Below are 16,248 nucleotides of genomic sequence, written 5' to 3'. Positions count from 1 at the left end.
TTTTACAAAGTGACACGATGCTGCTCAGATGACTCCAGCAACAGTCTCCAAAGCAGAGGGAGCTCACAGCTTCTCCCTGATGAAGCCATTTACCAGAGCTGATGGAACAGCTTCTTTCTGTCACTGCAAACTAAGCAGAAGGCAGAAGGAGGAGGGGAAGGCAGAGAGAGAAACAATTAGCCTAGGGGTCCTTGGGATCATAAGGAATAATTTGAGTGAAATTAAGTGGCAGGTTTAACAAGCAGGGATAATTTCACTTTTCCGTTCTTCCTGGGGGAAATCTGCCCTTTAATTGAGTTAACACTTTTTGTTTGGCAAACACTCCTAAAGCAGGCCAAGACTGCCACTGTGTCTCATTACCGACACCCAGAATCGGTGTCAGCGCCCAACCATCTCCTACCATCTCTCCGTCTGGCCTCCATATTCCTTCTCTTCCTCATCCCACTCACACCCTCTCTCTCAGGTTTTCACTAAAGTAAAAACTCATAACAGTTTGAAATAAACACCTGTTTTGCTACAATCATTACTAATTGATATAACACAACAGTGAAATAAATGATAGCCATGTCATAAAATCTTTTATGTTTGCTGCTCTCTGTACATGCTGTACTCTGGATGGATGGATGGATGGATGGATGGATGGATGGCTCTCTGTACAATCTGTAACAATCAGTCTGGTAGCTGTTGTGATATTTCACTGGAGCATTTCAGCATTTTGATTCAGATGTTGCTTCATGAAGTTTTAGAACTAGGTTCTGGAGCCCAGACCACGCCTCAAACACATCCCACTTCCACACTAAAGTATCTAAGCACACCTGATCTGTTCACCCTTTGACTGGGTTTTCACGTCCCTCCACCCCAAACCCTTTTTCTTTCCTCTCTCAAGGGGATGTTCAGGGGGAGATAGCAGGTCAACAGTAGATGTCACATAGAAGTGGTGTACATCATCTAAAAGCTGGAACCTGAAGATTAATCTGAGATGCAGTTCAGCAGTGGGACAAGTTCTTCTAATCCTAAATCAGAAATAAAGAAATATTTAAAAAATAATAAAAATAAATTGTGTAAGTATATAAGGGCTTAGAACATTATGTTAGAATGTTCATCCTCACTTATGTCTCATAAGTTGTTGCAGCAATGGGTTGGGTTGATACCATTTGTACAACTGATTTGGTGCTAAATTCTTCCATCCCTCCAAAATACCACATTAAGACACCAAAGTCCTCGAGGAACACCATAGAAAAAGACATGCTGTGATTTGGTACCAAAAAGGTTTGAACTTTTGGAAACTGCATTCAGGAAACTGTTTAGAAACCCCCTTATTGTCCATCTCGCTAGGAAAGCCATCCATCCTCTGAATGCTCTAGGTCTCTAGTTTGATCCATCCATCCTCTGAATGCTCTAGGTCTCTAGTTTGATCCATCCATCCTCTGAATGCTCTAGGTCTCTAGTCTGATCTGAGAATTTTGGAGCATTATTTAGCGACAGAATAGCGTCCAGGCCCGCTGGCGGTCTTTGTTAGTGACATCCTGATTGGTGCATAGAAGGTTGTGACATCACCTTTAGTCCTGACCTCTTAAAACCAGTGAGAGGTGTATAAGAATACAAATACAGACAAGTGACTGGTGGATCAACAAATCTTAGATCATCCCTAAATGTCCTGTTTGGTGCAACACAGTGAAGAACATGTGCAGCAGTGTTTTATTCCCCCCCCCCCCCCCCCCCCCCCCCCCCCGTGTCCCTCTGATGCTGTCTGTGTGGAACACTGAGCACATCCTCACCACTTTGCTGCCTGATCATTTACCCCACAAAAAAAACATCTGTTGACAATACCTCCCATTGAGTCCATCGTGGTCCATTACTGGAGCTACAGAGAGAGGCGTGGGTGGTAGATTGTTGTTATTTGGACACCATCCACCCCCACCCCCAAACCCCATTTCCACCCCCCGGTATCCTGTAGGCTGTCTAATAATGTCCTGGAAGCCTCTGTGGTAGGGATATTGAGCAGTACAGTAGATGAACAATGGGAGGGCTATGTAGAGGATGTCTGTGTGTGTGTGTGTGCGTGTGTGTGTGTGTGTGTGTGTGGATGGTTTGAGGGGTTGTTATTGTGAAACAGAAGGAAAGCAGTGGCGCCGTCACAGTGCCAGGCAGGACCCAGGATAACGGAGAACTCAATGGAGTGTTAAATGGGAAATCATCTGTTTTCAGCCACAGATTTAATGTCATTGCTGCTCTCACTCTGCTGCGCTCTGCTGTTTCATTCGCTGCTGTCTCCCCCTCCTGCGTCTCTTTACTTCTGTGTTTTGTTTTTGTCCAACCCCCCCAACTCTGCACGTCCAAATGTCACACTCCCTTCTTTTTGCAGTCTTCTCCTGCCTGTCTACTTTTGATTCTGTTTTCTGTTTCTTTCCCAGCCATCCCTCCATTCTGTCCTCTATCTCAATCGTAGCCCCTGCAGGCCCTTAGGTTACCTCATGGGCAGTTTTACGCCTCATGTTCACAACGGGACATTTGGGTTTGCAATTTCAGTCCGCGTGCAATCACGTCGTCTCTTTCTGCGAAACACTCGGAGCGTCTCTCAGCGGGACGTCTCCATTAGCAATTTGACAAGACGACCGGAGACAACCCTCAAACTTGGAAAACACCCCATCACTGCTTCCACCAGACACAGATGAACTCATCCATTTACAGCCTCAGTTAATGGCTTAACTCATGAGGAAAGTCATCAAGCGTTGTGGCTTTAAAAGAGGCTGAGCTGATTAAAAAAAGTTCCCGATTTGTGATTGTTTTTTTTTGTATTTCTGGTGAATTAAGCACACAGCCATAAAGTCGGACCCTTTCTCCTGCACAAAGCGCTTGAATGAGTTTGTGATTCAGCCAGAGCTAGCAGCACACACATTCCTAATTGATCCTCCATACTCTCCCTGTGTTTTATGGGAGTGGAGGAACAGAATGCCACGACTCCTCTCCTCTTAAAGAAAATAGCATCACCTCTTCTATCCTCTGACTAAGTTACATGCAATAATGAACTCCAAGAGTTCTTTGTTCTTAAGTGCTGCAGTTGTAGTTTTTTGCTGAACGCAATTTCCCTCGACCTGCCTCATCTATTTTAACTTCAGCTAGCGATTTCATTTCCAAGACTGTAGAAAAACGTAAGATACACAGCATCCTAAATCTTTATTACATTGGTCATACATACAGGTACATACATGAAATGTGACCTCTGCATTTAACCCATTGTAAGCATTAGGAGCAGTGGGCTGCTGTAAAGCGCCTGAGGAGCACCTCGGGGTTCAGTGTCTCGCTCAAGGACACTTCGACATGCGAACAGCAGGAGCCAGGGATGTATTAAAGGACGACCTGCTCCACCAACTGTGCTATAGCCCCCACCCACCCCCGTCCGTGACGTCAACAGCAAGAATCCAACTTTTGGGCCTGAGTTAGGAGGAGCAAGAGGCAACAGTGGAAATTTAGTCTTGGAAATAGCTACGATAAAGAAGGCAAAGAATATATCAAGAAAAGTTTTTCATTCTTATAACCCCTGTAATGTTTTTGTCAAGGATAAGGTTGGCATTGTGTGTGCGCACAAAGCCGGATATTGTCTTCCTCTGTGCCATAGATCTCCATTGTTCTACAAAAACTATTACAAGCATATTAATGAGCATGTTGCCACTGTTGCACTGTGTTCATTACTATGAGCACACTGAGGGTTATTTTCACTCAATCCCTCGTCCTACTGCCCCAACACCACCAAATGTGGATTAACCCAATGATGGAAATAGTCCCTAAAAAATGCACTATATCCTCCTGTTTGAGTGATTTTTGATGAGAACTACAGTGACCAGCTGCTTTAAGAAATGTGAACTGCTTTAAAAAATGAAACTATAGATTTGTGAGCCAAACTGGTCTCAACTCGTCAAATACCCATGATTGGTCAGCGCCCCTCGGCATCGGAAACAGACACACGGAGGCACCCTTTAGCAACAGTATGTAATGAACCGGGCTTTCAACTAACTCCAATGTAAACCCACCCGGGACGTTATTCGACGGTGCAGTGACGTAGTATTAATAGCATGAGAGTCCGCTCTGCTCAGGGCGGGAGGGGAGGTGGATGGGTCAAACAAACACTAGACTGTCTCCGATTGGGCAGAGCCCCTCGGCATCACAAACCGATGCAGGGAGGCACCCTTTAGCAACAGTATGTAATGAACTGGCCTTTCAACTAACTCCCATGTAAACCCACCAGCTTTCAAACAAACACAAGACTTTCAACCGGGAGACCGCTGTCCGTATCCTGTGTGAAACTAAAAGTAACGTTAACTTATTTTGTTACGTCAGTCTTTAGTCACGTGACTCGTCAGTATCGTCAGTCCCGTGAGTCTGTACTCAGTGAAGTTAACATCAACCACGACTGTTTCCTAAACCTACCTTCCTGTGGAAACAGAAGTTTATTTTGAAGGGACACTATGCATGTAACTGGTGTATATTGACATGCCGTTCCTGGTCCGTTCAAAAGTAACGCAAAAGGGGTACCCCGTGCGTCGGTCTCCGATGCCGAGTGGCTCTGACCAAGCAGCGGCATTTGATGAGTTGGGAGTGAGAACGTGTTTTGTGAGCTTATTTCAGATATCTTCATTATTATTACTAATATAATTATAGTACTGTGCTGCCCTAGCTATATGTGCTGTATATAACTTGACAGTCAGGTAAACACTTTCGTAACATCAAGACTCTGAAGACCGTCGTCCATCATCACGATGCTACTATAGGCATAAGATGTATGCCGATGTCACTGGATTAACTCGGATGCAATAAATCAACAGCACTCAGAGCCATGCTCACTTACTTCCTCATTACTGGTCACATGACATAGCAACCGGTTGCTGACCTCCTATGGCTCTTAAACTGACCACAACAAAATACTGAAACACCTAAAAATACAGCCGAAAACTGAAACAAGACTTCAAAACTCTAACATATTATTATAGATATTAACAGAACAAGTACCGATGGCTTTAGAACCAGAGACGATGTAAAGTCAGAAAGTGAGAGACAAATTAAGACATTATTGGTTTCATGGGATTTTTTGGTAACATGAAACATATAGAATTACAATGGCCTCATTCTTTAAATGTGAAATTTTGCAATCTTTGAAATATATATATATATGTACGTATACTGTATATATAAACTCGGAAAAAAAGGTTTGGAAACTTGTATTTGGTCGATTATTTCTCTGTTGTTACAATGCTAATTGGCATTGTATTTTTCCCAAATACAGAACAGACAGAGAAAGAGAGAGAGAGAGAGAGAGAGAGAGAGATTCGGCACGTGAAGTCCATTATTATCATATTGTCGGTGATGTGTCAGTGTTTTTGTTGTGACGCTCGGCACAGATCTGATATCCGCCTGCTTTCGCTCATCCCGGTGGCAGGGAGGTCCCCGGGGACTGCCGGTAAACCATAACCTTATATTTTGATGTTAATAAAATGTTCATGAATATGTAGGATATTACTACTGACATTCATGTAATATTACGTCACAACGTCTGCTGTATTAGCCGTGTGTTTACTATGTGTTTATTTGACGCATGTGGAGACGCATTCAAATGCCAGGTGTGAACAGACGTACTTAAGGCTGTCCACTTGTGATCGGATCACTCAGGGTGCTTGTCACGTAGTTTTTGGAGCCAAAAAGGAAAGATTAAAGGTTAGTGCTCACCTACAATCTGTAATGTTAAAAAGCTCAGACCAAGCCAGAAATCTTGGTGGACTCTGACCTGAGCTTTAATAGCCATATTAAGACAATTACAAAGACAGCCTTCTATCACCTGAAGAATATAGCAAGAATTAGAGGACTGATGTCTCAGCAGGATTTGGAAAAACTAGTCCATGCATTTATCTTCAGCCGACTTGACTACTGTAACGGCGTCTTTACTGGTCTTCCTAAAAAATTCATCAGACAGCTGCAGCTGATTCAGAACGCTGCTGCTAGAGTCCTCACTTAGACCAAGAAAGTGGATCACATCAGTCCAGTTCTGAGGTCTCTACACTGGCTCCCTGTCTCTGATTTCAAAATACTGCTGCTGATTTACAAAGCACTAAATGGTCTAGGGCCAAAATACATCTCTGATCTTCTGCTATGTTCTGAACCATCCAGACCTCTCAGGTCATCTGGATCAGATCTGCTTAGTGTCTCCAGAATCAGAACTAAACATGCAGAAGCGGCGTTCAGTTTTTATGCACCAAATATTTGGAACAAGCTCAGGTCATCTGGATCAGGTCTGCTTAGCGTCTCCAGAATCAGAACTAAACATGCAGAAGCAGCGTTCAGTTTTTATGCACCAAATATTTGGAACAAGCTCCCAGAAACCTGCAGGACCGCTCCAACTCTGAGTTCTTTTAAATCAAAGCTTAAAACATTCCTGTTTGCTGCTGCTGCCTTTAATTAAACCAGATAATGATCTTATATACTGCACTAGAGCTTTTACTCTTGTGTGTTATATTCTATTTTAGCTTCTATCCTAGCTTTTATTTTTAACTTGTTTTTATTTTCTAATCTTTAATGTTTTTATATCTGTTTTAATTATGTCTTAATGTTCTTTTGCACTTTGTCGCAATGTTCTTGAATGTTTCTGTAAAGCACTTTGAATTGCTCTGTTGTTGAAATGTGCTATACAAATAAAGCTGCCCTGCCTTGCTTTGCCTTGCATGTTAAAACCAGGTCTGAACAGGGCCATGGTCACGTAACAAGCTGAAAGTCAACATTGACTTTTGGTTTCACCCGGGATATGTTCAACGGTCTCCTGGCTGAAAGTCCTCTGTTTATTTATTCGTTATTATACCACATAACTTTCAATAATGGCTGCTCACTACCTGCTCTGCCTGAATGAGAAAAACGTCCACATTGAAAAAAAAAACCTCAACATTCAATGTATCTGGGATTTGCAGAAACGTACAAAGCCAACATGTTTTCCTACAGAAACAGATGGACATGTCACCTCCACCTATGACAGACTGCAACATCACTCTTCCTTAATCGTCATTAAATTATGTATCCCATCTGATTATACTGCAAAAAATCATGGATCGCAAGTTGTGATAATCATATGTAAATTAGATCTGAAAACCAATACTGGCTAGGTCTAAGTTACTACACAACATTTTACATTTAGTCCTCTGCAGAACATTGACTATGTTTTTTCACCAATGCCTTAACAGATCTCACAGTAAGATTTTAAGAGTGAAAAACATGAAAAACATCCACTTTCACATATGACCAATCCAACCCCTGTCAGTGAGGACTGCATCGCTAGAGAGCTCAAAACACAAATCAGGCAGTGTATTATTCAACAGGCAATGAAGCAACGTACTTGATAAAAACTGAGAATTAGAAGTGGTGATGACAGACCATAATAATACCTCACAGTGACCTTGTTTATTGTGTATCCAGGTCCACAAGGTTCAGCGACAGTCCCTGAGGCCAGAGACCGAGGAAGCAGCTATTTATCTGCTTAAAGAGCCTCAGTAAAGGTGTGAGGGAGTCCTTTGATAAGAGTCTCTCACAGTGAGGGGATGAATAGTGTAGAAAGGGAACATGTCGGCAGAATACCTTGGTTGCTTGGAGTCTTTCTGGTTTTAAGGTAAGAAAGCAGCAGCCCTGGGGCCTTGGGTTTGAGCTTCCTTTGTGTTAAAGCATGTCTGAACGTCTTCAGGCCTGAGTCTGACTCATCCACACTGTTTGATCTGTCCCCTGACAATGCACCACGACTCGGGTAATAATGAGCGTGACCTTATGATGACTCAGTGGTGACTGTTATTATCTGCATCAGGGAACTTTAGTTTTGCTTCTCTGATAAATTCACTGACCACTGCATTTACACAACCTGTCCTTTACACCAGTGGTTCCCAACTTTGGGTCCGGGCACCCCTCACAGGGTGTGCAAGCATTTATCTGCACTGAGAACTAAAATCTGAATAACACACTCACTGGATCATTTATGAAAAGGTCTGTAGATGAAACTATGATGTTGTTTTGCTATTTGGTAGGCCACATTCAGTTTGAACCCAGTGTTTGTGCACAGTTATAACACTAATACTGTTAGTATTATACTATAGGTAGAATTAGATTCCAGTAGTGGCTGCGTAGGATTGTCTCAGACTCCAAACATTTCCAATAACTCCAGGGCGTTGTAAAGTCAGTAAAAAAGATAGTGTAATAATTTCCAAAATGTACATGTTTTTATTTAATGAAATATTCTGCTTCAGTCTGTATTTGTTGGTGTTTAGCCTTTCAAAAACAACATTTTCACTGCGGTCAAAAAAATGTTTGCTCTCCCGCTCGCTGCACACAAAGGACGCACCTCTAATAGTGGGGCGGTCTAACAGCAATCTAGCAGTACCATGAATTACATTTATATATCTAGAATAACACAATTTATATTTATATTTTACTATAACACTACTATGGTAAATGAGCCATATTATATATCTGAAGTCACTTGGCAAATCCGTCAAGACATCATCACATTATTCATATTGACAAAACTGACAAGTTATATTTATTAATGAAAGGTGATTTGATTTTAAAAAAGACTCATTTATTACACTGCATCACCTTACTGAAATTGATGATTTTTCTTTGTCTTTTGAGGTGATGGCTTGATGGGGGGGGGGGGGGGGCTCACAGCAGGGCATCGGACCACCATCTGTGCGATGATAAGTCTATCAAACCTGTCTGTCTCTGTCACTGCAGAACGCGGTGAGAGACAAAGAAAAACACCCAGAGTCTTGTATTTGATCTCGCTCAAAGCAACACAAATGAGTTTAAGTCTTTAAGCGGAGCTTTGCTAATTAAAACGACTCCTACTCTGTCAGGCATACTAATGCCCAAGCCCTGAATGGACTGTAGACATGACTATGAGCAGAGCTCTGCCATATTGCTTTAGTAGCAGAAGGCACTGTCCCGTGACTAAGACACACTGTCAGGAGGACTAATAGTCTTAACACTCAAGTGAATCTGATGAGTTTTTCCCAGCAAGCCGATAATGAGCAGAGAAAGGAATCTGCTATAAGGACCCTCGGAACGTCTGCAAACTTTCTCAGCCTGGGCAGGATCAGGACGTTGGCAGTGTGTACACTGTGTGATGAGAGGAGTTAAGAATTAGCTGTAGGCTTTATTATGGCGAGTGTGCTAGAATCTGAATGTGAGTGAAACAACAGACACTACTGAAATGCAGCCAACAGTGACCTAAAGCCAGAGTAGACATAGTGCTGCGTAGTCCAGCAGCCATTCATCAGCTTCCAACACTCTCCAGAGGTTGTGGACAAGTAGACCGAAGGTTAGTCCGATTCTAGTGCATCTAGCTGGCACAAAAACATTCTGTGAACTGAACATATTTCTCAAATTTATTTCTCTTCCTAACAATCATGACACCACCACCACCACTCCTTCACCCTCTCCACCACTGTGAGTCAGTAACCTCTGATCCACTGCATGGAGCTCGGTCAGACCGCCGCTGCACACAGGCAGGAGCATTGCACCATGGGTAACAGATTTAATGATGGCTCATGGCAATGACTAAGCTGAAACCAGCTCATTACAGACAGTATGGTATGTCACTCCCATAACCGCTGGAAAGGAGAAGTTAAAAGATGAGTCCACTGGCCATAAGATCCCATTTACCCAACACATCTTCTATTAAAAGCCAAGAGTACAATATAGGTCTCACAATAGTGAAAATGTATTTAACTGTGTGCATAGTAGTGTTTGTGAAGGAAGGGAAAGGATTTGTGTTTGTTGGAGATAAAATCAGAGGTCAGTGTGTTCGACACTCCCACTTATGGTCCAATAACAAAGACACATTCATTCCCTGATTTTGCTTTAGTACCTAACAAATCTTCTATTTCCCCTCAGCTCACTGCTGATGTGTTGATGTACAAATTTCCAAAATCCAACTTTATTTTGAGTTTTAAATCATCGACTGTAAGCTCAGGTGATGTTTGGAAATTGAAGGATACTGTAAAATATTGTTGTGTGTCTTAAATTTTGTTATACAGTTGTTCGCTGTCGCACATCTGGGCGTCTTTAACTCGCTCAACACAGTTTTTAAACTACTACAAACACCGTACCATACAGCATCCCGCTTCTTTTCTCCAAGATTAGTGAATGAATCAGGTGTAAAACCAAGTATAGAACCTGCTGTTTGAATCCTATTCTGATCATTCATTCATCTCCAGCATAATACCTGAACACGGCACTGGCCACAAGACCTGGATAGGAAACATTTAAAGCTTCCTAATGACCCAATATGCTGTAAGTGTCCCGAGGAAGAATAAACCTGACTGTGCTATTGTAAACACAGCATTACATGTTCTGACCAGTTCAGTTTCATCGACAAGAACACATTATAAACTAGACGGGCACTCAGAGAGGGCCGACCTCCGCCAAGGCCAAATGCCTTATTACACAATGTTAACCAAAGTGAAAAATAATAATCGGTCCCATGATTGGGCTCCACCATTAAAGGTAATGGCTTCTTCCTTGGCCCACCAAGCCTCATGATGATCGGGCCACTAGTTTTTCCATAATCCTGCTGACAAACAGACAAAGGAACAAACCAAACTGAAAACACATAAGCTCTTGGCGGATGTAATTAATGATGGGCTTTGCATATGAGGTTGTACTTTAAATTCCATTACCATGCAGCTGTAAGGTAACTGGAGGTGTACAGTGGATGGTGTACAGTGTCTTCTGCTGAATGGGCCAACAACGTATCATACTACCATCCCAAAATATAAAAACTTTTATCAAACTTTTGATGGTTAGGTCATTGTATAAACAGTATAATCAACAATGCACCACTCAGTTATAGAGAAATATAATAATTGATCAATCATTGAAGTGATCTGTCAAGCCAAAACGCCAGACATTTACTGGATCCACATTATTTGAGGATTTTCTTTGGATTTTTTCTGTTTTATATAATTGTATATACAATATCCATGGGTTTGGACCGGTTTTTTTTTACATGTTAAAGACTAAAGAATGTGGCAGCAGAGGAGGTGGGCAGGCATTATGGCAGCAGTAGTGGTGTATTGACAGGCGTTGTAAATCAGCATTGCCAGATTATGGCTGTATTTTGACCCATTTAAGGGGACGGCCGTCTAGACAAGAACCTAATTGACATTAGCTGGTGTTTATCCTTTGTGTTTGGTAATAGTGGAGTTGTACATGTTGGTAATCCATAAATAGATTATTTCACATTCTCACCGTCCTAAGCACTAGAAATTATTTATCATCGAGAAATAATGAATTATTATAAATGAATGAAGCCATTACTACTTGTAAAGTAGGGGGGCCTTGTTAGAAAAGGGTTTCAGTCCACCAAGTCTAAACATGTGTAACTTCCCCAGAGGGTAAAAGGTTTAAACAGACCAAACAAGAGTGAAGGAAGATAAAGGTAGCTCTATAAAGTTGTTCTTGTTAACTGCTTTTCTAACTGATTTATGAAGAATTAGTGAAGGATTTATGAACCATTGATAAAGCCAATACAGTGTGGTGCCAATCATCTCCTTCTCTTCTTTTATTGCTTGTGTTCTCGTGTTACTCTTTACTCATATCAACTATTCAGATACTTTATAGTTACTATTTAAAGGAGCAGTGTTTAGGATCTGGCGGCATCTAGTGGTGAGGTTGCAGATTGCAACCAACTGAAACTTCTCCCGTGTGTCGAGTGTGTAGGAGAACTACTGTGGCCGACGTGAGCACGTGAATGTCCCTGTCTAGAGCCAGAGTTTGGTTTGTCTGTTCAGGGCTACTGTAGAAACATGGTGGACGGCTCTGTGGAGAGGACCCGCTCCCTCTGTAGATATAAAGGGCTCATTCTAAGGTAACGAAGACACAATGATTCTTATTATCAGGTGAATGAAAACATACGTATTCATATTATATTATATTTCTACCAATAGATCCCTCTAAATGTTACATACTGGTCCTTTAAACATACCCTCTCAGAGTTTGTCATACCACCCAATAGCAGCCAACATTTTGAAACATCAATGGTGGCCTGTGAGGACATGGGTTACTGTTTCTTTCTATGTAATCCCCATATGTATGTTGACTGTCAGCTACAACTGATGTTGCTATTCCAGTCCACTCAACTGAAAATTAATTCTTTACCTTTAATGAGACCAAAGACATGATGGATCTCTCCTCATTGAGCGTGGAAGTCACACCAACATCACCTCAGAGTCCCACTCCCAGTGGGGGAAAGTACTGCAGTTGCTTCTCATCGGCTAGTCTACTGTAGTTATGCATGTAGCACTTTCCCTCCCCATGCTTGTTTTCATAACACAATAGAACACTGTATCCAGCGTTCTATTGCTCAGAATTAAAATATCACCTGGTACTACTCCTTAGACTGACAGCATGGCTACAAAGGCAGAGCAGCCACTCCAACAGGCCTGCCAAGAAACTCTTACATGCTGCTGTACAAACTGCACAAATGAAAACCTAGATCCCGTCATGTGAATAAATGAAAAAGTGCAAACTTCAACCCCTTCAAGTCAGCACTGAAGAGAGCGACTTGTCTGCCACAGTCCTCTGGGCTCTCAGAAACCCCTGCAGACACTAAGTGGCTCTCTGGGTGAACTCTGTGGCCCCGGAGTCACCGCTCCTCATCCTCCCCAGCTCTGCCAAGCACCGCCAGCCTCTGCACAAGTAACGCCAGCTGCCGGATTCATGTCCCAGCAACACGTCACAGCCAAGTTCCTTCCCCAACATTTGGACAATACCAGAGCCAGATCCAAGTCTGTGAGCCAGAGAGGGGGAGACAGAGTGATGGCTTGATGCACACAGAGAAGCAGATGGAATAAACTAAGCTGAGAGAAGCCCCATCTAAGAGGCGGAGAAGGGCACGGTCCAACGGCATCATCCCAGCGCCGAGTTTGGGGCCCCAGCCAAAATGTGGAATAACCAAATATTAGCCTCCTCCTAATGAGAACTCCTTCAAACAGCTCCAACTCCAGACAACGGCTTTGGAAGCCTTTCAAAGACACAGCACCAGCCTCATCAGGGCATATCCCATAATGCAGCACAAAGACTGTGCGTCTTGGATAACAGTGAGGCATAGAGTGGAGCATGATCTGGGTTTCAAGCAGGCAGGTCCCTGCCCTGTGCTGGCTGTTTGTATACTGCTGTGTGCTCTGACATCCCCCACTGCTCCAGACCTGAACTCTGCCCGGGGTCAGCACCCACAAACCCTCCCAACCCCAAGACCAGCCTGCACCCCCACTGACTCACTCGCCCCTTAAACCAGCCATGCCATGTTTCCCTGCATGTTCTGCCACTCAGGGAGGTCTCCAGCGAGACAGCATGACTGACAGGTTGGAACAGGAACAGGCAGGATAGAGAAGAAAAACCCATCTCTGGATGCCTCCTCCGGCTTCGTCTTATTCCACTTCACTCGTCTCTTTTTCTGCCAATAAATTGCTCTTTAACAATTGATCTCTTCATGAGGACTGCCAGAGCAAACAGGAGAGATCCTGGAAACACAGTGACAGGCAAACATCCTGCAGAGGATGCCTCTAATTCTGGGTTACTTGTATTGTAGAATGTTTGAAATAAGATTTAACATAACTTTTAATTTTTTTTGTTTTTATCAGTTTGTAAGTATTAGTTACAAACGAAGCACTGTTAAAGTAGGCTATGTTTCCTCAACTGATCTCAACGTGGCTGCCAGGTCACAAACTTTCTCATTTTACAGCTAAACAGTACACTACGAGATGATTCTGAGAACATCTGAGGAGAGAAATAGACATTAACGTAACAGAATATTGATTCATTTTTGATCAGCGCTGCCTAGTTTGACCGTTTGATCAAAGTTGGTGAGTGATTGACAGCTGCTCAGAGACAACAGACTCCAGATCAGCTCTGACTGCTTGTTTTCCTCCGGTCTGTGAAATCTTGCAGATGCCATTAGGAGCACCGGAGGACACCGGAGGATTTGTTTTTCAGATTACCTGTCTCATGCACTACTATCAGGATATAGTGACCGTTTACTAAAAATGTATTTCTTTAATCATTAATCAACTTTTTAATTAATTGACCATATAAATGATGGTTATTATAAAGTGTTACCAGACATTCTCATACATGTGACATCATATAATAATAAATATGGCTTGTTTCATTGTCATCATGTGACTGAAATTCCATACTTTGGTCACATGATTACATAATATCAGTGGTAGCTGACGTACATACAGGCACTGATGAAGGGCACTAAATAAGTGGACTTTGTGATATGTTAAACTAATATTTTCTCACTATGACAGTTCTAATGTACTTTTCATAGCAGGAAAATATATACTTATATAGCAGGAAACATTTCAGCAACAAAAAAATACAATAAAAATACAAAATTTAGACCAAAACTAGAAAAGAAACAGCTCATTTTCTGCAAACAGACAATACATAGACTGTTAAATGGAGAGGATTAGTTCCTACTGTATGCCATGTATGTATTCTTGTGCAGATGACATTTTTATGTTATGAATGGTCTTTAATGCTTGATCAAAATGAAATGAATATAAAATACGTATAGGTAAATGTAAGTAAGTTTATTGGCAGCCACACCATCATTGCAAAGTGCTAACAGATTTCTGGCTGGTACGCCTTCAGCAGAGCCTCCTGCTATTTAATAACATATTCCTCATGTGACTCATCCTCTCCTTCCACGGTGTCCACCATATGCCTGTTTGAGTGATGCTCAGATAATATGAATCCTGGAATATGTCTGATGTCTGTGTGACATTTTTTTATAACTCTGTTTGGATCCGACTTTAAATGATATCTGTCAAAAAGGAAATAGCTTTCCATCACTGCCCCATTTAAATGTACCCACAGGTGTAGCATATTTATGGTAATATGGGAATAGAAATGATTCGGCGGCAGTGCTGTGGCTCTGAATACCAACTGTGTTTTGGAGCTGCAACAAACAAAGAGACGACCTTGATGACTAAAGGGTCAGCCCGTTTGCCCGGACGAAGGTAAAAGTTAACGTCTCCGGCTTTCCAACTTACGACAAAGAGATAAATGCAGAAATTACAGTCCTGCCTGAGTGTTTTTTTGAACCTGTTTCAATTTAGCAGGGCCCACAATGAATCAGACAGCAGCTTAAGCAATTAACAAGGAGAGACATTATGGTAATGAGAGCGTGGAGCTTGTAAGGTCACTCTCGTCGTGCATGTTAAGCCACGACTCGGGGCAGGGACTCGCCGCCGCCACATTAATTGAAGGCCGCATAAAGGAATGAGGTGCAGAATTAGTTTACCTGATTTGTCACAAACATGTTCTGGAAAATAGAAAAAAGTATCTGGACCAAACTTCAGAGGATTATTGAATCATTTTCATGGTTTGATACAGTTTGGGGCTGCATGCAGAAAAGCTGTAGCTGGACAGCCGGCTGGGTGTGAGAAGACTCGCTGATCAGGCAGGTAAGCAAGGTGAAAATGAAACAGTACAAGTGAAAGGATGACATCCTACATGTCTTCAGGCTTCTGGTCTTCACTAATGTGGGATGTGGTTGAGAATCTCTATAAAACAACTAGTGAGTTAGAAATGATCTTGTCAAGCTAAAAATGAACTTGTACCCTCAGCAGAGCTGTGTTAATGAACACTAAGGTCATTTTCACATAGCATGGATTAACAAAAAAATATTCAATTCAGTAACCCCATGCAATTTATCATAAACATCCAGTTTAGCAATTCCAGTTGGAGAATTGTGCACAATAAAATTTTGAAAAAAAAAAAAAAGCCATTAAAATAATTTCAAAGATCCTATAATCATGTGTTCACAAAGCCTTGATGATATACCTCCTGGCTGTGTTATGGTCTGTCACTGTGCCCCCACACGCTTCCAACTCACTGCCGTTTTGGAACTCAGCAGTGAACAGCAGGAGTTTCAAAACTTCAGCAGTGGGTGTTGGGATGGTGTCAGATTGTCATATCAAAAATCAGGGTGTTAGTTTAATTATACATACAGTATATCAGCAACAGCAGAAGTTTTAACAACACCTCGCTACACACTTAAACTCACTTTTTCAGTGCCCACAAACTGTTAAATAATACAATCCAGTCAGTGTTTTGTGGGCTGCCAAGATCAGAAAACATGGGATTCAACAAGCAAATCAGATGTCCAGGGCCGCAGACAGCGGGGTCAGTTGTCTAAGGAATAAGAGTTGACGA

General features: G+C 42.2%; 1 protein-coding gene across 3 annotated transcripts in view; it reads right to left on the bottom strand.

The window, feature by feature from the left end:
• The window catches only part of grik2 (glutamate receptor, ionotropic, kainate 2), a 369,970-nt gene that overhangs the window by 151,914 nt on the left and 201,808 nt on the right, over positions 1 to 16,248 (bottom strand). The gene's annotated exons all lie outside the window — the stretch shown is intronic.

Source organism: Sebastes umbrosus, chromosome 11, assembly GCF_015220745.1.
Source record: "Sebastes umbrosus isolate fSebUmb1 chromosome 11, fSebUmb1.pri, whole genome shotgun sequence".
Taxonomy (NCBI): Eukaryota; Metazoa; Chordata; class Actinopteri; order Perciformes; family Sebastidae; genus Sebastes; species Sebastes umbrosus.
The sequence above is the reverse complement of the archived record's forward strand: the minus strand, read 5'-3'. Positions and strand labels throughout refer to the sequence as shown.